Genomic DNA, 25839 nt, shown 5'->3' on the forward strand with positions numbered 1-25839 from the left:
GTTGCAGCAGAAGAGCACCTATGGGTGCAATGGAAAATAATAATGAAAAAGCGCAAGGAAGCAATTGAAATGCTTGCGAATGAATGAAATAGATGTGATTTAATGACCAACACATGTTTCTGTTGTAGGCCCCAACCCCCACAATGATACACACGATGCACAAAATGTTTTGTTTGCCAAAGGGAAAAGAGCTGCTGTTGTGTGGTGTGCATGTGTATGTGTGGTTTGGACTAGAGAAGGGGAATGTAGGGAAAGAGTTAAGCACCCCTCCTTCCCACCATTTCTCTACTCACCTCCTGTAAAATGGCACTGCGGCTTCATTATATCCAAGAAGTGCTTAGCAGTGGAGTGTCTCCGTCAGCAGAGCAGAGCCCAGCACTTTTGCCTCATCCAGCACAGCAAATCTGGGATTGGGTTGCTCTGTACCTATTAGGGGCGTTTTGAGACTGAGCCTTGAAGGCAGAGGGCAGCACTGGAAAGAGATGTTGTGGGTATGGCAGGAACGAAGGGCGGTGATCTAGGACATGCCTTCAGCACTGCATCAAGGAGGCCGTGCTCACTGGTTGGCTAGGACCATTGCAAGGTGCTGTGGCAGCAAGCAATTGCCAATGAGAACAAAACACCACTTTATCCAGGAAAGGGTCTGTTCCCAGGGTTTCCCTAGGGAGAGCAGAACAGAGCTTTTCACCAGGCAATGGAGGATCAGCCATGTACCACAAAACTGGGCATGTCCTGGTACTGAACACCACTTTCAGTATTCCTTCCTCTCTTGTATGCCAGAGATGAGAGAATTTTCAGCATGTGATTGGTGAAAGGGGATACATTATACTGTACATAGGGAATTTTGTGTCATTACAAGTTTGTATCCTCTGAAATAATGAGCATTGCAGGTTTCCGGGGTGACAAAACTTGTGAATGCCCTGGCGACTTATCTTGGTTCCATACTTGATGCCATTAAATTAAACACACATCAATGGAGTCACAATAATCACTGATAATTAGCAGAGCAGCTCAATATTTATGCATTTGCAGTGCTGTGTCCAAGCCTGCAGCCTCTCTGGAGAGAGTGATTTGATTTACTTATTGAGTATTTGTTTTTATATCCTGCCTTTCCTCCAATCAGGAGCGCCAAGCACATAACTACTTAAATAAAATACAACCTAGCATCCCATAATAGTCCCCCCCCCCAAATATCATAACATTCATTAATCTGAGATGGTCCCTGGTCCAAATCCTGGCCTATCATTTTGCTTTAGCTAAGTTACTGGTTTCTATGCTGCCTTTCCCGTGTGACATATAGGAATGCCGAATATAGGAACGTCTATCTGAACTGACTGCTCTATGACCCTGGGAGGAAGAACTGGCTCTCCTTCTCAAGGCTGTGGGCCAACACATCTGAGCCCATGCCAGCCATCTGCTAAGGTTTCCTCACATAGCTCTGACATTGGAGCCTCTTCCAGTCAGATAGACCATACTGGGCAAGAGGGAGCAATGCCTTGAGTCAGTAGAAAAGTAGTCTTCTCCTCAGTTTCTTTCCTGAAACCTAGAAATCCCTCAACGTGTCTTTATATAAGCTGTGGTCAAATATAATTCTGTACAGAAAAAACCAAGAAGCAGCTGGCACCATACAGTTAAGTTATAATGAAAACATGAGGTGGCTGCCATTACAGAGTCCTGCACTAATGAGAACAGTGGGAGTCTAGCATTACAATAGTCTAATGAAAACAGGAAATGGCTGGCATTACATTGGTATAATGAAAACAGGAGGAGGCTGGCAATATTCTGAGACAATGGGGGGGGGGAATGAAGATTTCTGGCCATAGTAGATTTAATCTATGTTATATATGACCCCGATGTGCCTGTGATGGAGACCGAAAGCTGGGTCAAAGCATGCTGCTATTTTAATTTTACTCAAACCGTATGTTTTGGTCAGTGAAATGGAAATGTGCTGTTTGAAATAGACGACTTACGATTTGATTTGATTGTATTGTACCATTTCTGATTAACCTCAAGAAGACCAAAGGTAGAGAGATGCTCAGGAAAAAAGGAAATTCAGTAAATACATAGGCTTCCCCATTGTGGTAAATCTCTTAGTTGACTACACACACACACACACACACACACTTTAAAAGAGATGATAACATATAAACCAGTGTCAAATGATAGACAATAATGACTGTTACATTTCTTGGTTTTTATCTCTGTGAGATATAAGAATCCAATGGCTTCTGAGGACTCACAACTGTTGTGTATGGCTGTATCCAGACGGTACTTTATCCCTGATATTTGCATTTTATGTGACATATATGCTAGTTCTGGAAACCTAACAGAGGAAGTTTAGTGATCATTTCCATGTTAATTGCTCCCAGGGGAAAAAAAATCTGAACCCAACCTTGTTAACCCAGAAAGTCATGGGGTGAAATTTGGGTGGTATCCCATCACCTGCCACTTTCATGGGGGAACAGAAGCCCACGAGCAGCTAAGGTGGAAGGTAGGGGCATGTCTGATGGCATCTGCTGTTGTGTCACAGCAGTATTTCAATGAAAAAGCCATACAGTGGTACTTCTGGTTACGAACTTAATTCGTTCCGGAGGTCCATTCTTAACCTGAAACCGTTCTTAACCTGAGGTACCACTTTAGCTAATGGGGCCTTCTCCTGCCACCGCTGCACGGTTTCTGTTTTCATCCTGAGGTAAAGTTCTTAACCCGAGGTACTACTTCCAGGTTAGCAGAGTCTGTGACCCAAAGTGTTTGTAACCCAAAGTGTTTGTAACCTGAGGTGTTTGTAACCTGAGGTACCACGGTTAATGCTTTGTAAAGGGACTGTTAGAGATCAGGACAGAAGCACTAGCATAACCAGGAAAACCAACGGAATCAACCCCACATCAGAATGCACCTTTAACTGAGTCACATTTGGGATGTCATCCCCTGGTCACTTTCAGTCTCTACCTCTGACAAGCTAAAGTCCCATTTTTCTAAGGAACAGGGAGATTATTCCAGGGATGTTATTTTCTTTTTTTATTGCTTTGTTTTTTGTATTATGTTTGAAGAATACCAAATGACCATTGTAGAAATTATTATGAACAAAGAAACTAAATAAAGCCAAATATAAGGATATGTGCACATACAGGTTTTGTTAGGGAATGGCTGTTATACTGTAAAAGTTAAAACCATGGGCATTCTTTCTACCGTAATTCTCCACTCTGCTGCACATCCCTTCATAACTTTCAACGCATTTGAGGTGTCCATTTCACTTGATCCTCTCTACATGCATACAGAATAAAATGTTACCACACTACAAAAAATGAGTCTGGATCTGCACATCCCTGAATTCAACCAGTCTGTTTTTCTGCTAAAACAGTTGTCTAGTTGAAATGCCCTCAAATGTACATGAGCATCTTGCTATGTCTAGTTATGCTGCAACCCAGAGCAATAACAGAAATTCATAGCAAATCTTAATTTTGAAGAACTGCCTGCCTGCCAGATTATTAAGCGTGGGGAGCTCAAGAAGAGGGGGGTCAGTGAAAGCAGCATGGCAGGGATGGAGTCTCTGGACATAGACAGAGCATCCTCCCTCCTGGCTGAAGAAGTTGTAGAACGCATAGAAGAGAAAACTAGGGGGAAATAAGTGTTTAGGGAGGGGGGATGAAGTCTTTGAAAAATTAATCATTCAAGTAATGATCCTTCTTCTTAGAACAAAAAAGTCAGGGTTTTCTTTTTGGTTCCGTTTCCTGCTTTTCAGGCTGACCTCTGTAGTTAGGTAGTGTTTTTTTAAAAAAATTATTGCCACAGGAGAGGGTCTTCTTTGCAGCTCCCAGACACTAAATATACAGCTGTCTTCTGTTTTATTGTGACTTTTAAAGACATCAGAATCTGATTGATTGTTGTCAGGGCTGCCGCCCAGTCCCAGCTCACATAGGACCAAGTCAGCCAGCGTTCAGTTTCAAAGAGTCTTTATTGGATTACAGGTTCCATTTCCAAACTGCAACGTGCAGCCCTACTTCTTCTAGGTCAGAACGACGAAGACCCGTCTGAGTCTCCGCCTCTAGCGCACCAGCTTAATACCCTAGCCTTGCTCCACCTCCTGCGCCTTTCCTTCCGTCTCTGGGTCCTCCTGCCCCCCTGGGTCTCTCCTTTCCTACTCTCTTCTGGCGCGGACCCCCCTGACCCTTCCGCCTCCTTGCGGCGGGCTTTGGGACTCGGTTCACTCTCTGGGCTGCTGGCTGCGCCAGCTTCCGTTACATTTGAACTTGGCGCGCGCGCCCAACTCTCCACTTTCCTCTTGATCGTTTCCTCGCTCCCCGAGGTGGGCGTGACTACTCCTGACTCATGCCCTCCCTCCTTCTGAAAGTCTCCGGAGCCCGATATCTGGTCCCCTTTCTCCCCGCTGCTCCCGGCTGGGAACGTGGGTCCCGATCTCCAACTGCTGCTTTCTGATCCCTCTCTGGACCCTTTTTCCTGGGGTGTCCCCCTGCTCTCCCCCCTTGCTCTGGCTGCTGGTGCTCCCTTCTGGGAATCCTCGGACTCGCTAGACAGGCTCGGTGATCTCGGGTCGTCATCCCCACTCATCCTTCCTTCGTATTCCTCCCCCTCGCTCTCTGTCTCCTCCCTTCTCTGCGTCTCTGCTCCTGAACCCCTGACATCCATCCCCCCCTCGAAGCCCCCCCTTCCCCCCTCCCCGCTTTCAAGGGTGGTTGGTGGGTGCTCCGTCATCACGGGAGTGAATGTCGGATACAGTTCGCTCCCCGTTGCTGGCCGCCAACTGAAGACCTCCGAGTCTTCCTCCCCGCGTTCGTCAACGGTGGTCTCCTCCGCCTCCATCTCGGTGCCGCCGTGCTCGAAACCAAGGTCCTCCCCGCAAACGTCCATGTCCGTCTCTGCGTCTGTCGCTGGACCTGGTGTCTCCTGCCACTTCCGGCGCCACTGCTCCTCTGGCCGATCGTCCCACCAATACGAGTTGTCGGACGCCGAACCCTCCGGTGACCCCTCTGGGGAACGTGTGCGCGGTGCGGGTTCCCCTTCCGAGTCGAAGCCATGGAACGTGCTGGAGGAAAGCGTGGGCGTGAACAACCAGTCGTCGAAGAAGCCCGCTGGCATAGGTCTGTGTGGGAAAAGGGCATGAAACTCATCCTTGAGCAGGGGTTCCTCCAAGGCGTAGTCCGGCACCCAGCTATTAGTACTGGCCCGGGTGCCCTCCCTTGCTAGTAGATATTCTACTCCGTCTTCCCCCCATCTGGAGTCCAAAATCTCCGTGACTTCGTTGATGGGGTCCTGCTGTGGCAATCTTCCCACCTCCGTCCGCTCCGGAGACTGACTCGGTGCCGTTCCTGGTTCCTGGAACCTGTGCGGTGCCCTGTAGGGAGTGAGCACCGACCTGTGGAACACCGGATGCATCCTGGAACCCTCTGGTAGCACCAGCCGGAAAGCCACCGGGTTGATCTGCGCTTCGACTCTGTATGGACCGAGTTGCTTGTGCCCTAGCTTCCTCTTGGCTAACGATCGGGTCGGCACCGCGTGGGCTGCCAACCAGACCCAGTCTCCCACTCGGATCTCCTCGCCAACTCGCCTGTGCTTGTCAGCTTGGACCTTGTATGCGTGCTTCGCCAGCTCCAGCTGCCGTCTGAGTTGATCGTGGACCTCTTGCAACTCAGATGCGAAAGCGTCCGCCGTCTGTGGTTCCCCTTCCCCCACTCTGTCCAGTCCCGGGAAGGTTCTGGGATTCCTCCCATTGTTGGCGAAGAACGGCGTCACCCCTGTGGATACGTGTTTCGTGTTGTTGTAGGCGAATTCGGCGAGCGGCAGGTAATCCACCCACGTCGCCGGCTGTTGATTGGCATAGCATCTCAGGTACTGCTGCATGATGGCATTGACCCTCTCCGCTTGCCCGTTGGTCTGCGGGTGCCTTGCCGATGTCAGGTTGATCTTGACGTTCAGGAAGCCCATCAGCTTTTGCCAGAAATTCGAGATGAACTGGCGTCCGCGGTCGGACAGTATAGACCGTGGCAGCCCGTGCACTTTGAACACGTGATCTATGAACAATTTGGCTGTTTGTTCTGCCGTGGCCACCTTCGCACACGGTATGAAATGTGCCATCTTGGTGAACAAGTCCACCACCACTAGTACAGCTGTCTTGCCTCTCGAGCTGGGTAGATCCGTGACAAAGTCCAGGGCCACCCTCTCCCATGGTTCAAACGGCGTTTGCAGCGGTTCCAGCAGTCCCGCCGGTGGTTTGTGCACCGGCTTGGCCCTCTGGCAGGTGTCGCACCTCGCGACGTAGTCCGCGACTTCCCCCCTCAGTCTGGGCCACCAAAAGTCTCTTGCGACCAATTCCACCGTTTTTTCTGTGCCAAAGTGCCCGGCCGTGGGTGCGTCGTGCAGCTGCTGCAGTACCCGGGCGCGAAGTTCGTCTCCCGGCACGTAGACGGCCCCTTTACGTAAGAGCAAGCCGTCTCGTATCTGGAACTCGTCGCCCTTCGCCGTGCCCCTGTGCACCTCTGCCATCTTCGCCTGCGCGAATGAGTCGTCCGTCAACGCCCTTCGCACCGCATCCAGGTCTACTGTGGCTGAAGCGCACGCCCACGCTGTTGGCGCGAAGATGTGCATGGCCGCCGCTGGCGTCGCCTCTTCGAGGTACTGCGGTTTTCGGGACAGGGCATCCGCCATGATGTTGGTGTCGCCCGGGACGTACTCAATTCGGAAATTGAAGTCAGCAAAGAACTCCGCCCAACGGATCTGCCTCTGGTTCAGGAACCGAGCCGTGCGCCAGTGCTCCAGATTCTTGTGGTCCGTGCAGACCTGCACCGTGTGCTTGGCGCCGATCAGGAAGTGCCTCCACGCCTTGAAAGCTGCATGAATGGCAAGCAGCTCCCTATCCCAGATGGTGTAGTTCTGCTCCGACTTGCTGAGCTTTCTGGAGTAGAACGCCCCCGGCCTCCAGACCCCCTGCGGGTCCTTCTGCAGCAGTACCGCTCCCACTGCTCTATCGGACGCGTCTGTCTCCACCCTCAGCGGTCTGCTGGGGTCGATATGCAGCAGTTGCTCTTCCGACGCGAAGAGACGCTTGAGTGTCTGAAAGGACCGCTCCGCCTGCTCCGTCCAGATGAATTTCTTTTTCTTGGAGCTTAGCGTGTCCGTAATAGCTGCCGTCTGCATCGCGAACCCCTTGATGAACTTGCGATAGAAATTGGCGAATCCGACAAACCTCTGGACCTCTTTCCGGTTGCGCGGGCTCTTCCAATCCAACACCGCACGAACCTTGGCGCTGTCCATGGCTAGCCCCTTGTCCGACAGCTTGTAACCCAAGAAATCCACCTCCGTCGTGTCGAACTGGCACTTCTCCAGTTTGGCGTACAGTCTATGCTGCTGCAGCCTCTTCAGCACCTCCCGAACGTCCTGGTCGTGTGCTTGCTGCGAGTCAGAGAATATCAGGATGTCATCCAGAAAGCAGACGCACTTCTTGTAGAGGAGTCCCGCCAACACGTGATGCATAAAAGCTTGAAAAACGTGGGAGCCATTTTGCAATCCAAAAGGCATAACTCTATATTCGTAGGTGCCCAGAGGCGTGAACATGGCTGTCTTCCACTCATCGCCCTCCCTCATACGGATGAGATTGTACGCTCCTCGCAGGTCCAACTTGGTGAACACGCGTCCCTTGCGCACCGTCGCCCGCAGGTCGTCAATCCTGGGCATAGGGAAATCGGAGGGCTTGGTCATTCTGTTTAAGAGGCGGTAATCCACGACCAATCTTTTTTGGGGCGTGTCCTTTTTCTTCACGAAGAAAACAGGACTGCCCCCTACTGCGCTGGACTCCCGGATGAAACCGCGCTGCAAATTGTGATCGATGAACTGTTTGAGTTCCTGTAGTTCGTCCTCAGACATGGAATATAGCTTTCCCTTCGGCAGCGTCGCCCCTGGCAGGAGGTCAATCTTGCAGTCATATTGCCTGTGCGGTGGTAGCTTGTCTGCCTCTTTCTCGCAGAAGACCTCCAGAAAGTCCGCGTATTTGTGGGGAACTGCTTGCAACGTTCCCAACTGCAGTTGTGAGTCCTCCTCCTCCCCCTCCTGCCTGGGCAGGATGCAGTGTTCTGCGCAGTAAGAGGAGCCGAAGATCAGCTGTCTCTGGTACCAAGCCAGCGTTGGACTGTGCCTGTCCAGCCAACTCATGCCCAACACAATGGGCGTGTCCGACAGTCGGGTGACATTAAAACTGATGACTTCCCTGTGGTTACCAAGTTGCATCACCATTGGTGGCGTCTGCTTCACCACCTGCCCCCCTAGCAACTCTCTGCCATCCACTGTGACGACTTGCAGGGGCAGAGTGGCAGGCAGCAGCTTTATAGCGTGCTGCTCCACAAAATCCTGTGCTATAAAGTCTGCGTTGCTTCCAGAATCCACAGAAAGCGGCACTTCGATGGTGACTCCATTGGGTAGCTGGAGAGACGCTGTGAGTTGCACTACTGGTTTGGGTGGGAGGGGGTCCGTGGGTTGCAATATCGCTGGGGACTGCTTCACTGATGCGTCTGGCTGGGCCCCAGTGCCTCTGTCTCCAGCCAGACATCGTCGTTTCCCTGCTGGGCTTCGCTGCATTGTGTGGCCACTTTCACCGTTGCGGAGGCTGCAGTGTGCTTGGAGCTCCTCTGGGGACACTCTTTCGCCAAGTGTTGAGGGCTCTCGCATATGTAACACTTCCTGGTCCCTCTAGGAGGTTTAGTCTTGACTGCTGTCGGTGCAGAGGCTCTGCTAGCTGACTGAGCCCTGGCGCCTCCCACTTCCATAGGTTCCACTCCCCCTCCTGGCGGAGGTGTGGATTGCGCACGCGCTGCTTCCCTTGGAACGAAAGAGAAACTTCTCGCTGCTTCGCGCCCTCCACGTCCTTCATCTCTGCACCATGGACGTTCTTCCAGCCTCACCCCCACAGTCAGCGCCCTTCGGACCACCTCCTGCGTGCTTCGGGGCCTCTCCCCCCTCGCAATTTCATCCTTCACAGCAGAGCTGAGACCCTCCCAGAACAGGTCCCTGACTGGGGGCGAGTCCCGGTCCCATTCCAATGCACTGACCAGCGCAAAAAAGCGGGCGTGGTACTGTCGGACGCTCGCCCTCCCTTGTTTCAGTCCATGAATCTCCCGTCGGGCAAGATCCACATCAATGGTAGACAAAAAAACATGCATCCATCGCTTTGATAAAGGCATCTGCACTCTGAAGCGCCGGATCTTTATCCCTCCACAAATTGCGCAGCCACGCCTTCGCATCCCCATGCAAATGGGACAGTATAAACCCCACTTTCTCTTGCTCACCTCTAAAGTCTTTTGCCAGCAGTTGCAGTGCGCACATCACATCTGCTCGAAAGTTGGGGTACTGTTGTAAATTCCCATCGAAGTGAGCCACCAGCCCTCCTGCTCTCCGTGCCAACCCAACCCCCTCCGGTCTGGGTCCTGGCTGCCCATGCTTAACCCATGCTTCAAACCTGGCGTGGAGATCTCGGTAGGCGGCTGCCACATCCTCCTCCCTTTTCTTGGATGCCAGTACCTCCGCATTCAATTGGGTAACTGCCTGTTGCAGCGCTGAAACTTTCTCTGCTTCCGTCATCTTTGCCAACCGTCGTGAGCTTGCTCCCACACACCGATCCCCTCCTCCAGCTGCTTCTGTCTCCGCTGCGAGGTATCAGGTGTCAGAAGCTTGAGAGACGGGTCTTACTGTCAGGGCTGCCGCCCAGTCCCAGCTCACATAGGACCAAGTCAGCCAGCGTTCAGTTTCAAAGAGTCTTTATTGGATTACAGGTTCCATTTCCAAACTGCAACGTGCAGCCCTACTTCTTCTAGGTCAGAACGACGAAGACCCGTCTGAGTCTCCGCCTCTAGCGCACCAGCTTAATACCCTAGCCTTGCTCCACCTCCTGCGCCTTTCCTTCCGTCTCTGGGTCCTCCTGCCCCCCTGGGTCTCTCCTTTCCTACTCTCTTCTGGCGCGGACCCCCCTGACCCTTCCGCCTCCTTGCGGCGGGCTTTGGGACTCGGTTCACTCTCTGGGCTGCTGGCTGCGCCAGCTTCCGTTACATTTGAACTTGGCGCGCGCGCCCAACTCTCCACTTTCCTCTTGATCGTTTCCTCGCTCCCCGAGGTGGGCGTGACTACTCCTGACTCATGCCCTCCCTCCTTCTGAAAGTCTCCGGAGCCCGATATCTGGTCCCCTTTCTCCCCGCTGCTCCCGGCTGGGAACGTGGGTCCCGATCTCCAACTGCTGCTTTCTGATCCCTCTCTGGACCCTTTTTCCTGGGGTGTCCCCCTGCTCTCCCCCCTTGCTCTGGCTGCTGGTGCTCCCTTCTGGGAATCCTCGGACTCGCTAGACAGGCTCGGTGATCTCGGGTCGTCATCCCCACTCATCCTTCCTTCGTATTCCTCCCCCTCGCTCTCTGTCTCCTCCCTTCTCTGCGTCTCTGCTCCTGAACCCCTGACAATTGTGATCTCCCTCATCTCACCGGATGAAATGTGCATCGTTCAAGGCTACAGTAAATTAAGAGGTTGCATGAAAACTCTTAGTTCCTTGGCACCCCATCCTTCCACCTTTTCTCATCCTTAAGATCAACTTCATCTTTGTGGAGATCTTCCAAAGCAGCCCATCAAGAAAACCAGGAAGGCAATGCAACAGAGACAGGAGGGGATAATCAATCAATCAATTGATTAAACCAATAGCATGCCAGAAAGTTCCAGCATGAAAATGGTAGAAAGCTTCTTTTTTCTCAAGCTTTTTTCTCAAGCTTCCTGCTTGAGCTGCCAAGAAAATATTCCAGTCAGGTACAACCGACTGAACCAGCACTGTGATGCAAATAAGCCAGAGATAATCAAATCACACTTTCTAATCGAGTTCTGCTAGGCCAGCACACTTTATTTCTCTCTAGCTGGCAGTTTCCACATTGTTTTACAATGCTGCAGAATTAGCTTAAATAATAAATACTTGTGAGTTTATGATTTTTTTAATGCCCAATGTATATTTGAGGAGGGGGGAAAGTGAGTAGAGATCGAAAAACTATCTTGCTGTGCTATTTTTACAGCAGTGTTTAGTCTCTGACTCAAATTTCGTTCCTGCTAGGAAACATTGGCCTCCATTTGGTGGAAGGAAAAGGAATAAAATGGGAGGAAATGTCTCCATTAAGTATAAGCTTTTATAACTCCTTCCAAATGGTTAAAAGCAATTATCTTGTCAAGGAAACATTTGTTAGGGTTCACGGGATCTCCTCTACATGGCCCTGGCATCAGTAAAATCAGCGCCTGTGCCTGTGTGAGCCTCAAACATGCCCTAATTGTGATACGAGGTGCCACACGCCGTGCATCCAAGATTAGACGCTGGCCCTTCGCCACGGATGCTGGCATCCCAGGAACCAGCTTGGTCACCTGCCAAACTTCTGTTGGGATTTGGATTCACTGATTCAGGCTTTCATCTTTCCCCCTGCTCTCAACTTCCTCACTGTCCAAATTGGTATTTTGCTTTATTTTTCATTTTCAATGCCTGGGTAACATCCAGGCAGCACAAGAAAGCAAAGAGTTGAAGGAACATTCCCCCCACATTTCATATAATGCTCCACACCTCTATCTGCCTGTCCACCTTTTGCCTTGAGCTGTTTCTTGCTGGTGATGCTGAGGATGTGAGAGAACTATAAACTGGGAAGAAGGAGAAGAGCAGAAAGTAACCGTGTACACACGGGGAATCTTCAACATTTCACCTGGGAAACCCCCAGGGGAATGTGGCTGTTTCCTCCAATGAAAAGACTGCTCTGTGTGCAGGCCAGCACCATCAGGTAGCAGCAGGAAGCAGTTGCTGCAAACGCCATCATGAAGTGCAGGAATGACACCCACACTATGTAGCTGCATGGTGTAAGAAGACTTTTTAAAGTGCTGGCACTAGCACGGTTTATATTATTATTATTATTATTATTATTATTATTATTATTATTATTATTATTATTATTATTATTATTATTATTATTTTATTATTATTATTATTATTATTATTATTATTATTATTATTTAAAATGCATGCTTGGTTTTTTGGGTTTTTTTACTTATACCCTAAGAGAACTTTGTTGTTGGGTGGCATTTTTTAAATGACATAAATAAAACAAATGACAATGGGAGGCCTTGAAGCAGTTTTGAGAGTGAATCCACTCCAGGCATTGAAAGATTTGCAACACCCAACACAGTCACAATGTGTGAACTACACTGCAGGAGAATGCAGAACCTGAGGAAGCAGAAGAACAGGCAAGGATCCCGAGGGTTGGTAAGAGATACGAAAACGGGGGAAACAGGCATAAAGATGTAAATGAAGCCTGCTGCGAATGAAGCCAAGGATGGCACCCACCCACTAATGTACAGCCCATCTCTATGGGAAACTTCTCTGTACAGCAGGGCCACTTTCTAGATGAATATAAATTCTTGTTCACCAAATCTAGCGCCATAGTAGTTTCAGAGGGCACTTGGTGTTTCAGACCCACTTTCTAAAAATCAGATATTTGCAACCTGCAGGACTGGGAAGAAAGCTGCCCAGGAAGAATGGACTGGTGCATTTCCCCAGTGTTATTCCATTAATCTTCAAGGGACTAGCAGTTCTCCATGTTCTCTTCCACCATTCAGATTTTCTTTGAGAATTCTACCATTAATGTCAAAATTTGTTCTTGTGCTGTTTCTTCTATTTGCACGAGTAATCGTGTGTATTAAAACACATCTTGTTTAGTTAATGGAAAGCACAGGAGTTACATTTAAGCTTCTTTATCATCCTTGCAAATCCCCTGCTGAGAAATGCACAGAGGAGAGAAACACATCGCCTGGACAGCAGGTTAATTAATGCCTGAAAAGGCCAGTCTGGTTTCATAGTTTCAGCCTGATCCAGATAAGGCGATCTGTGTCCAAGGCAGCTATAGAAAGCTGACCACGCAACTCTAGCAAACCACACTTACAAGGCCATCTCAGTGTAATTTTCACAATTGTAAAAACAAATAGTCCCAAAGCACTTGGGTTGGAAGACACAGTGCGTGTGAAAAAGACATTTCCAAGCAGTTTTTCGTTTAATCATGGGATAATGTCTGCAGTTGCATCAACATTTCATTAGTTCTATGCTTCAATAATCTTCAGTTAAACAAATCTGCCAATAACTCTATGTAGAAATTCAAATCAAAAGAATTTGTGTGGTTAGATCACCAAAACTGCCTAGAAATAAATTCACACGACTCAAATTTTAGTTTGAGGTTTGGCATAATTTTGGCCACAACTTTATTGATTACAGGCTGTGATTGGTTTGCTTAGGCATTAGTTTAGACTATCTGAACCTGTCCCAGACTATCCAGGACAGGAACAGAACTGACAACAGCCAGTTGCAGAGGTCAGTCAAGGTAAGCACCCCGGGAGATCGATTGGGATGGGTGCAGATCCCTAAGATCACACACTGAAAGCTCCCAGGGGCTCTTGCACAGCCCTATCCCCCTTTCAGGGGTCGGACAAATGCATGGCGAGCCCCTGGATTCCTTTCATGGAATACCTCGTCCCCTCCACACACATTAACCAGTGCCTAACCGCCACACGAGCACCTGCGCTCGCCGCCAAACCACCACACCTGTAACCAATCCCTTAACCCTGCTGACACCTTGGTCAGCCAAACATCATTTCCGGCCTGGGAAAGATGGACTCCATCAGATCTGTACAAGTCCGTGTCACTGAAGGGAATGCCTGCCCACTGCCCATGTGCTGGTAGCTGGGCAGTGGTTTCCATGCCACACATGTCGCTGAAGCAATTGTGACCAGAAAATTTGGAGTCCAGGAAGAGCCATTGCCATCTCAACCAAGGTCTCCTGTATGCGGGCACGCATACTCCTGCCGGGGGAAGACGGCAGATCATTTTCGCCCAGCTGCACCACCATGGCTGCGGGAGGTGCCTCGCAGGACAGCCTCCACCGCACCATCGGGAGGAACTCCTCCCATCACATTCCCCATCTGGACATCCAGGACACTCACACATTGCCAAGAAGGCCAAGTCAACGTCCAAGCCCAGACTCTTAACTTGCTGCGTGTCCTACCCAGTAGGTCAAAAGTGATCAGCTTCCCTGCCATGGACCTTGAGGGCTGAAGTTTACCCCAGCCCTCCAAAGCCTTGCACACCACAAACTTGACGCAAAGGAAATGGCATCTGATTGAATCCGAAGGGTCTTATTGGCCCTGCCGAGCTGAAATAGGTAAGCCAAGTATTGCAGTACTTGCTCAGGAGATGGAGACACCCCAATTTCCACTGCTCTGGACTGAAAGCGAAAGGTTAAGGATTCAGTCCAGGCCCTTTTGCATGAACAAAAAGTGGAAGGGGAAAGTGAAGCTACTATTCCCTGTAATACTAAATGCTGCCAAGGCTCCAAAGTGCTCCGGAAAAGAATCCGGCAATTGACAGAAGTCCGGGGCCAGAAGCCTGAAGCGCTCCATCTGAAAACGGGATAAAGCGTCAGCGATTTCATTAGAGGCCCCAGGAATAAAATGGGCTGCAAACACTATGTTAAATTTCAAGCAGCGCAGCCGATACTCTACTGGAGTGCGAAGACTGTTTCGTCAATATGCTCACCACTGCCTGGTCCTCAGCATCTGAGCTAGAAGATGTACCCATGGAAGATGTGGTGTCAGCATCACAACCCCGCCTGGCACGCTTCTTTGAATGCTTTTTCTGGCAATGCTGACTGGCAGTAGAGGGCCTCTTAGGGACTGGCAGGCTGTCCTCTTTGGATGAAGCCACAGCAGGGGTCTGATCTTGAGGTTCTGCACTCATCTGGAACAAACTGAGAGAGCGTGAGGTACTGGCCTGACTCTCACCCTGCCCACCTGGGAAGCAACAATCTTTGGCTCGAACCTAGACCGAGGTGAAAGCAGTGGTAGGCGGGACCCTGGCTTTTACTGATGCGTTGCAGAGAAGCATCTAAGCTACCTTGACGCCCACATGACGAGGCCGGTACCAGGATGCGAGATAACTGGGAATCGCTAAATAAGACCCCAGACCGAGGAAAAGCCTCCCCATCATCACTAGAGTCAGAAGGGCCATGGGCCTCACTGACTGTTGAAGAAGAAGGCCCTGGGTGTTCATCCGATGTGGGGCCAAAATGCTGAAGCAGGCCCTCAAATTCTGCAGAAATGCGGAACAAGGCCCGGGGGTCCTGAGTCAACTCTGACATGACTGCCTCCAAGCATCCTGCAGCTTGGGTCGGTGGCAAGGATGAAGGCTCAGTCCTAAGCAAGTGCAAAGGCCAGCAGATTATTCTTTTGGAAAGAAGGGCCGTCTCCGCAGAAGCTGGGATCCTCTTAGGAGGCATAGTGACCAAGCTTTATGAGGGAGAAGGAGAGAAAATTCATAATCAGCCCTTTGCAAAATCAGCAGGCTCCTCAAGAGGCCTCAACCAGCACAAAATAAAGGAAAAAAGGCCGTCACCCCCCCACACACTCGAAGGGGATCCAAGATGGCGCTCCTGCCAAAAGCAGAGTGCATAAAATGGCATCCAAACTTTGCTTAGTCACAGGAGTGACATTCGTGCCAAAAAATACTCACAAAATGGCCACTGTGCACACTAAAGAAAATGGCACTCGCACCCCCTCTAATCACTACCAATGGTCTCCAGTCCTCCCAGGCCTGCCAATGGTATTCCTGCCAAGTTTGGGGGCACTTGCAACGTACGCCCCTCTTCCATAGCATTAATGCCCCACCCTGGTAAAGAGAACCTCGTTGCTGGTTTGCTCTCAGCTAACGACTGGTGTCCCCCCCCCCCCAAAAAAAATCTGGGCACCCAGGATGATGTGTCCGCAAAAGAGGCTCAACCGAGTCACAAGCACCTTTGGGGGATTAAAATAATAGGGAATTCCCCACCAAGCAAGATATGAAACTGCACTCTCAGCTGGCCAGAGACTCTGTCGCCCAAACGCTTCCAGCGGACCACTACAGAGAGGCGCTTGAAGCACGGATAAAGGGGATAGATCCCACAGGAAAAAGAAAAACCTGCAAGGGAAGGGGGGAAGGGGAGGGGGAGGGAGTTAAGGAAGGACTGGGAAGAGAATTAAATGCAATGGAAAAACTCCAAGGCTATTCCTTAAATTAGAAGGAAAATAAAGGCAAACTTTCCGGCAGGTTTCCAGAGTCTTTTCCGCTGAGCTCCATCTCCAGTGTGATCCGGTGGACGAAGCGAAACAGAAGAATCTCAAAGCAACGTGCAGCGGTATATATCTATCCCTCGGAAGCAATTTCTGCAACCCCATTGGCCAGAACAGGTCCCATGCTTCTGAGGGACCTATCAGGTAGCTGTGGCAATCCAAACTTACCCACCCAAGAGAGAGTCAGCTGTGGTGATCTTTTTGGGAGGAGAACCTGATTTCCAGAAGAAGATCCAGGTATTTTGGAACCCCCAAATATGAGACATCCAGATGGAGGGAATGCTGAAAGCATCTGTATGGATGTGGGTGTTCCTAATCTCCAATTTTCTGCACTCCATTATTCCTGCCATCTTCTTCACTGGAGTTCACTTCCCATCCACTGATGGGAAGAGAAAGGCCTGCGTCTGTCAATCCCAGTGGAACTTACCTTTTGCAATGTAATACAAGCCCTGCTTTCCAAGGAATAATTGGGTGTATATTTTAAGACTCCCAATTGCTCCTTTGCTGCTGTGTCTTTGCCATACCTGACATCAGGTGAGGGCCAGGTTTGGGGGAAGCAGCTTTGTGGGCCCAATCAGGACCCCTGCAAGGCCTGAATAGGCCCTCATGGTAGAGGTGAGTGCAAAATGATAAACAGGCCCATAAAGGTCTCCCTCCAGAAAGAAGATGACAAGTTTGGAATTACTTGAGCAATTCAGAATCTGTAAGGATAAACAGTTGTGACTCACCATATGGTGTTCAGGAGGGGAAACTAGTGTTGTACCCTCCAAATGTTGTTGAACTCCAGTTCCCATCACTCCCAGCCACCATGACCAGAAAGTGTCCAGTATGTTTATAGCTGCCCTAACCTCTTCTCCAAAACCATTTGAGGGGCAAAAAAGTTTTCCAATAGCATGATTGTTGAAAAGCTGATAACTGTCAACTGATAACAGTGCAATGTAACTAAACCACCACAATGAGCTCCAATGGGCAGATTTAGAGGCTGTTGGCTGAAGTCCAAACAATCCTGACAGCGAATCTCCAGATTTTGATCAAAGTGAGCTGCTTATGGCCTCTCTCAGCCTTCTGTTTCAGATCCCACTGAAATCCCTGAGTGTATGTTACATGTTGAATGTATAGCACTGGCAACTGGCAGACCGCCCCTATCTGTAAGCAATATTTTTCTTTGCCAGCTTTAGAGGTAAAATGGCCTATTCTCAGATAACAAATTTAGTCAGAGATGACATCTTTATTACATTATTAAACACATCAGTCAATAACACCTGGCGTAATTGCATCTTCCTATGTGACTGGGGTAGTTATTTAAATGATAGATCCCCCCCACCGAAAGTCAAACTATTGTTGCTGAAAGAATATTGTTCTAATAGGATTTTACAAAAGGCATAGTGGATCATGACGACTACTTGTCTGGATCGCAGATAAGGAAATGACCTGTGCTCAGATTACTCTCAAAATTATTTGAAATTGTGTTGTAAAGAAAGAGCTCTTGATTATACCTGATGCTTGTCTTGTGCTACATATCAAAACTAGCACCTGACAGTTATAGAAGAATGTGAATGAGTGTAACGGTGCAATTATTTTGGAGAAGATGGAGGAACTCCGTCAAGATTTTTTTTAAAAAGTATTTAATAGGCATATATCCTCCTCTCTCACTTTCAAGGTCTAGGCAAAGATGAAAAGTGATATTGTTGCAAAAGTACATTGAATGTTCTTGAGTGAGTTGAATATTAAATAGGAGCTGGGGAATCGAAGCCTGTAAGGGCAGAGGAAACTGTGGCAAGGATTGAAGAGGGAACTGCCATTCAGACAGGTGATCTTCTGATTCAGACGTCAAATATATTACTTTGAAAATAAGATACAATGCTGGGGGGGGTTGTGTTTTTTTTTTTTTTTTGTTTAAAAAAATCTGATGTGGAAAGGGTAAACTGATGGTTGCATCAACAGAAGACAAAAATGGTGCTTCATCTGTGTAGCAGAAAGGGTTAATGCAATTTGGCAACAGCCTCTACTGCCCTGGTCTCATTTGGCATCTCCCCAGAAACTCATCAGTAAGCAAGTTCATATTTGCAGCAAGAAACGTGGCCAGGGAGGGAGAAGCTGCATAACCTTTAATGGTGGTGGTAGCGAGGATTGCAGGGCACCAAGCTCAGAAGGAACATATTTGTATGTGTGCAATATACAGTGGGCGCTCGGGTTGCGAACGTGATCCGTGTGGGATGCACATTTGCAACCCACAGCATCCGCAACCAGAAGCGGGGCATCTGCGCATGTGCTGGTTGCGATTCGGTGCTTCTGCGCATGCGCAAAGTGCGATTTAGCGCTTCTGCGCACGTGCAACCGCCAAAACACGGAAGTAACCCATTCCGGTACTTCCAGGTTTTGGCGGTCTGCAACCTGAAAAAATGCAACCTGAAGCGTCTGTAACCTGAGGTATGACTGAACAGGGTTTATCAAAACGCTGCGTAAGTGAAGAGGAGCTCATCCTCCCCCCCCCCCCCCAGTCCTCTGTTTCCTCAAGAAGCTTCTCTGGGAAAGGGCTCCTCCTCAACAGTTTGCTACATGAAACTGCAGTCTAAGTGGGGTGGAAATTAGGCAGGGGGATCTTGCGCAGAGAGGAAATCCCCTGGAGCGAGATTTAGGGCTATTCCCTTCCCTCTGCACTGCAGTTCTGAGAAACAAAAGCCGCTTCCATGCCCTCCGACATTCCTCAGAAGAAACAGGGACATTTTTATCAGAGGAATGTTGGAAGGTGTCCTTCCCCTTGGGTGCCTGTGTTTCTGCCAGCCACAGGAAGTCTCCCCACAACTGACCCTCACTGACCCCCACTTTTTGACCCCTCCCCTTATTCAAAGTATTTCCTACCAGAAGAAGGGTAAGTGCCAGGTACTTCTGGGAGTGGGACCCCTTCTAACCAAAGCACACGCTTGGCCCTCCCAGGGTGGGACCATGTGACAAACAGGTGGTTATCTGAGTCTCTGTGTGTGCCCATTTCTCTTCTGCTTGGCAGCTGCCCCAGCAGCACCTGGGTTTCTGCCCCCCCCCAGTTCTCACCCCCCCCGTGACCCTTCTCAACCCCCACCCATTTTTTGTCCACCACCCACAGAGCATTCCCTATCAGAAGAAGGCCAAGTGCCACCACCCCCACCCCTATCAGACAAAGCCCACCATCCTGAGAAAACCCCTTAATCCTGGTTTTATTTTATTTTATTCTCTGGCAGATTTACAAAAATCAAACCACACACCAATGCTGTAGGTAGGTAGGTAGGTAGGTAGGTAGGTAGGTAGGTAGATGAAGAAACTCCCTTGAGGACAGACTGAGTGACTCCAGCTGCACAGCAAGTGCTTATGGCAATCACTAGTATCCATGTGGAAAACAGGCACATGAAGACAGTATGCAATAATTAATAATAACAGGAATGAATATTGAAAAATTGAAAACCAATATTTGGCACACATACAAAGCAATAGTAATTAATAATAAAGGGTTAGGGGGATACATAATTGAAATAAAATCACTCAAGACTGATTAAAAAAGACTACAGGCAGGCACAGGCAAACTCTGCAGAAGCGGAAGGAGAAGGGGCCTCACACATCTGAGGTGGCGGGACATCAAATAAAATTAAAACAGAACAAAGGATTTCTAATATTAATAAATTGAATGGAAATAAATTTAAATGGTGGGTAATCAAAATAGGGTGAAAAGACTTGGGTAGCTCAGTCAGTACAGCACAAGACTCTTAATCTCAGAGTGGTGGGTTCAGGCCCCACATTGGACAAAAAATCCCTGCTTTGCAGGGGTTGGACTAGGTGACCCTCATAGAATCATAGAATCATAGCGTTGAAAGAGACCACAAGGGCCATCGAGTCCAACCCCCTGCCAAGCAGGAAACACCATCAGAGCACTCCTGACCTCTGCTTAAAGACCTCCAAAGTAGGAGACTCCACCACACTCCTTGGCAGCAAATTCCACTGTCGAACAGCTCTTACTGTCAGGAAGTTCTTTCTAATGTTTAGGTGGAATCTTCTTTCTTGTAGTTTGGATCCATTGCTCCGTGTCCGCTTCTCTGGAGCAGCAGAAAACAACCTTTCTCCCTCCTCTATGTGACACCCTTTTATATATTTGAACATGGCTATCATATCACCCCTTAACCTCCTCTTCTCCAGGCTAAACATGCCCAGCTCCCTTAGCCGTTCCTCATAAGGCATCGTTTCCAGGCCTTTGACCATTTTGGTTGCCCTCCTCTGGACACGTTCCAGTTTGTCAGTGTCCTTCTTGAATTGTGGTGCCCAGAACTGGACACAGTACTCCAGGTGAGGTCTGACCAGAGCAGAATACAGTGGCACTATTACTTCCCTTGATCTAGATGCTATGCTCCTATTGATGCAGCCCAGAATTGCATTGGCTTTTTTAGCTGCCGGGTCACACTGTTGGCTCATGTCAAGTTTGTGGTCAACCAAGACTCCTAGATCCTTTTCACATGTACTGCTCTCAAGCCAGGTGTCACCCATCTTGTATTTGTGCCTCTCATTTTTTTTGCCCAAGTGCAATACTTTACATTTCTCCCTGTTAAAATTCATCTTGTTTGTTTTTGCCCAGTTCTCTAATCTGTCAAGGTCATTTTGAAGTGTGATCCTGTCCTCTGGGGTGTTAGCCACCCCTCCCAGTTTGGTGTCATCTGCAAATTTGATCAGGATGCCCTTGAGTCCATCATCCAAGTCGTTGATAAAGATGTTGAATAAGACCGGGCCCAAGACAGAACCCTGTGGCACCCCACTAGTCACTCTTCTCCAGGATGAAGAGGAACCATTGATGAGCACCCTTTGGGTTCGGTCAGTCAGCCAGTTACAAATCCACTGAGTGGTAGCATAGTCAAGACCGCATTTTACCAGCTTCTTTACAAGAATATCATGGGGCACGTTGTCAAATGCCTTGCTGAAATCAAGGTAGGCTACATCCACTGCGTTCCCTTCATCTACCAGGCTTGTAATTCTGTCAAAAGAATTCTGTCATGGTCCCTTCTAACTCTACAATTCTATGATTCTAGGACTATCCAGATATTAAGCATTTGTGGATTGTGTTTTGAGTTGGGCTATTAAGGCTCTTAACAACAGGCATATAAAAGTTATGACACTGGAAGATGAGCCCCTCAGGTCGGAAGGCGTCCAACATGCTACTGAGGAAGAGCGGAGGACAAGTACAAGTAGATTCAGAGCTGATGAAGGGGCTGGGCCAAAGCCAAAAGGACGCTCAGTTGCGGATATGCCTGGAAGCGAAAGGAAAGTCCAATGCCGTAAAGAAAAATATTGCATAGGAACCTGGAATGTAAGAACCATGAATCTTGGTAAGTTGGATGTGGTCAAAAATGAGATGGCAAGAATAGATATTGACATCCTGAGCATCAATGAACTAAAATGGATGGGAATGGGCGAATTCAGTTCGGATGACCATCATATCTACTACTTTGGGCAAGAATCCCATAAAAGAAATGGAGTGGCCCTCATAGTCAACAAAAGAGTGGCGAAGGCTTTACTGGGATGCAATCTCAAAAATGATAGAATGATCTCAATACGAATCCAAGGCAGACCTTTTAACATCACAGTAATCCAAGTTTATGCAACAACCACTGGTGCTGAAGAAACTGAAATTGACCAATTCTATGAACACTTACAACACCTTATAGAAATGACACCAAAGAAGGATGTTCTTCTCATTATAGGGGATTGGAATGCTAAAGTAGGGAGTCAAGAGATAAAAGGAACAACTGGCAAGTTTGGCCTTGGAGTTCAAAATGAAGCAGGGCAAAGGTTAATACAGTTCTGCCAAGAGAACAAGCTGGTCATCACAAACACGCTTTTCCAACAACACAAGAGACAACTCTACACATGGACATCACCAGGTGGGCAGCATCAAAATCAGATTGATTATATTCTCTGCAGCCAAAGATGGAGAAGCTCTATACAGTCAGCAAAAGCAAGACCTGGAACTGACTGTGGCTCAGATCATCAGCTTCTTATAGCAAAATTCAAGCTTAAACTGAAGAAAGTAGGAAAAACCACTGGGCTGGTAAGATACAATCTAAGTCAAATCCCTTATGAATACACAGTGGAAGTGAGGAACAGGTTTAAGGATGTAGATTTGGTGGACAGAGTGCCTGAAGAACTATGGGTGGAGGCTCGTAACATTATACAGGAGGCAGCAACTAAAACCATCCCAATGAAAAGGAAATGCAAGAAAGCAAAGTGGTTGTCCAACGAAGCCTTACAAATAGCGGGGGGGGGGGAGAGAAGGCAAGCAAAATGCGAGGGAGATAGTGAAAGATACAGGAAATTGAATGCAGAGTTCCAAAAAATAGCAAGGAGAGACAAGAAGGCCTTCTTAAACGAGCAATGCAAATAAATAGTGGAAAACAATAGAATGGGAAAAACCAGAGGTCTGTTCAAGAAAATTGGAGACATGAAAGGAACATTTCATACAAAGATTACCATAATAAAGGACAAAAGTGGAAAGGACCTAACAGAAGCAGAAGACATCAAGAAGAGGTGGCAAGAATACACAGAGGAATTATACCAGAAAGATATGGATGTCTTGTAGTGTGGTTGCTGACCTTGAGCCAGACATCTTGGAGAGTGAAGTCAAATGGGCCTTAGAAAGCACTTCTAATAACAAGGCCAGTGGAAGTGATGATATTCCAGCTGAACTAGTTAAAATTTTAAACGATGATGCTGTTAAAGTGCTATACTCAATATGCCAGCAAATTTGGAAAACTCAGCAGTGGCCAGAGGATTCGAGAAGATCAGTCTACATCCCAATCCCAAAGAAGGGAAGTACCAAAGAATGCCCCAACTACCGCACAATTGCATTCATTTCACACGCTAGCAAGGTTATGCTTAAAATTCTACAAGGCAGGCTTAAGCAGTATGTGGACCGAGAACTCCCAGAAGTGCAAGCTGGATTTAGAAGAGGCAGAGGAACCAGAGACCAAATTGCAAACATGCGCTGGATTATGGAGAAAGCTAGAGAGTTCCAGAAAGACATCTACTTCTGCTTCATTGACTATGCAAAAGCCTTTGACTGTGTCGACCACAGCAAACTTTGGCAAGTTCTTAAAGAAATGGGAGTGCCTGATCACCTCATCTGTCTCCTGAGAAATCTCTATGTGGGACAAGAAGCTACAGTTAGAACTGGATATGGAACAACTGATTGGTTCAAAATTGGGAAAGGAGTACGACAAGGCTGTATATTGTCTCCCTGCTTATTTAACTTATATGCAGAATTCATCATGCAAAAGGCTGGGCTGGATGTAACCCAAGCCAGAATTAAGACTGCCAGAAGAAATATCAACAACCTCAGATAGGCAGATGACACAACCTTGATGGCAGAAAGTGAGGAGGAATTAAAGAACCTTTTAATGAGGGTGAAAGAGGAGAGCATCAAAAAAACGAAGATCATGGCCACTGGTCCCATCACCTCCTGGCAAACAGAAGGGGAAGAAATGGAGGCAGTGAGAGATTTTACTTTCTTGGGCTCCATGATCACTGCAGATGGTGATAGGCAGATGACACAACCTTGATGGCAGAAAGTGAGGAGGAATTAAAGAACCTTTTAATGAGGGTGAAAGAGGAGAGCACAAAATATGGTCCAAAGCTCAGCATCAAAAAAATGAAGATCATGGCCACTGGTCCCATCACCTCCTGGCAAATAGAAGGGGAAGAAATGGAGGCAGAGAGATTTTACTTTCTTGGGCTCCATGATCACTGTAGATGGTGACAGCAGTCACGAAATTAAAAGACACCTGCTTCTTGGAAGAAAAGCAATGACAAACCTAGACAGCATCTTAAAAAGCAGAGACATCACCTTGCCAACAAAGGTCTGTATAGTTAAAGCTATGGTTTTCCTAGTAGTGATGTTTGGAAGCGAAGAAGAAAAAGAAGAAGAAGAAGAAGAAGAAGAAGAAGAAGAAGAAGAAGAGGAGGAGGAGGAGGAGTTTGGATTTGATATCCCGCCTTTCACTCCCTTTAAGGAGTCTCAAAGCGGCTAACATTCTCCTTTCCCTTCCTCCCCCACAACAAACACTCTGGGGCTGATTTCCTTCAGAATACAGAGGTTTGATCTTCTTGCAATCCATGGGACTCTCAAGAGTCTCCTCCAGCACCATAATCCAAAAGCATCAATTCTTCAGCGATCAACCTTCTTTATAGTCCAGCTCTACCAGTGTGGTGTAGTGGTTAAGAGCGGTAGTCTCGTAATCTGGGGAACTGGGTTCGCGTCTCCGCTCCTCCACATGTAGCTGCTGGGTGACCTTGGGCTGTTCACACTTCTCTGAAGTCTCTCAGCCCCACTCACCTCACAGAGTGTTTGTGGGGGGGAGTAAGGGAAAGGAGAATGTTAGCCGCTTTGAGGCTCCTTAGGGTAGTGATAAAGCGGGATATCAAATCCACACTCTTCTTCTTCTTCTTCTTCTTCTCCCTGGGGATCTAAAAGGGCTGGACAATTGGAGTAATTGCACCAGGGCCAGTGTCAGCAGCAACCCTAGATGCTGAGCTTTCATTTGTAAGAAGTCTCTGGCCCTTCTAGAAAGACAGTTAAGAAACATAATGTGCAGGCAACCTTCTAAGCTGGAGTCTCCAAGCCAACACCAGCAGAAGGATGACATCATTCTTCTTCTGACCCTGCAACACAGAGCAGTTCCACCTCCATTTGGCATTTCTGGAGTGAAGGGTTTGCCTGGGAAGCTGTTGTGGGACAAAGATGGAAAGGAAATAAGATAGTTGCCACCCCTTTGGGAGGATGTTGGGGAAGGTTGTTTGCCTTCTCTTTGATTTGCTGCCTATTCATGAAAAAATGGAGGGAGCTCTCTTGTTCAAGCAGGGTGGGGGGGAGCGGTGGTGGCAGTGGCTTTTTGAAAAGTGGGAGGAAGAGAAGTGTCATGGCTTGTTTGCCACTTCTGCCCACTGGACTGGTGGAGAAAGCAGCAGGCAGCTGCTCTGGAGTGGTGGAAGAAGAAGTGCAAGATTCATCTGTTTGCTGCTTCATTTGTTTTGTCTTGTCTCCTGGCAGCTACATGGAGCAGTAGGCAGGCAGCTACTTTGAAAAAAAGTGTATTGGAATGGCGTGGGAAATCACAGAAATTGCCTGTAACTTGTTTTGTTGCATGCCAGCCATGTGGCAGGCAGCTGCTTTTGAAAATGGGGAGAGGGCGGTTGGAGAAAGCAACATGGGAATTGTCCCTTTGCTGCTGTGTTGGTGGGGCTGACTGCTGGCACGTGAACCAGGCAGCTACGTGAGACGGGCCTCAGTTGAACCTGAGGGTGAGGGGAGGACATGGCACCACCATCTCTTTCTGATTATTACCAAGTTGTTGGGGAGAGCAGTATGTAGGCATCATTATCATCACATCTCTCCTGGTTGCTCCCAAGTTATTGGCTTTTGGCAGGGGGAGTCATCATCACCACCATCATTTCCCCCTGAATTGTTCAAAAGTTCTTGGGATTTTTGATTTGGGGGGGGGGGTTTGGAATCCTAGCTGCCTGTGGGTGGGAAAGTGCACAAACACCATCAAGATCATCATTATTATGCTTTTCCTTATTGTTTGCCAAGGTTTTCTTTTGAGGGGAGAGGGCAGGGGCACCCACTTAAGAGACATCACTAGCATCACCCTTTCCCCCTGCTTGCCCCACAGTAGG

The sequence above is a fragment of the Podarcis liolepis genome (assembly GCF_965112155.1).
Source record: "Podarcis liolepis genome assembly, chromosome: 4".
Taxonomy (NCBI): domain Eukaryota; kingdom Metazoa; phylum Chordata; class Lepidosauria; order Squamata; family Lacertidae; genus Podarcis; species Podarcis liolepis.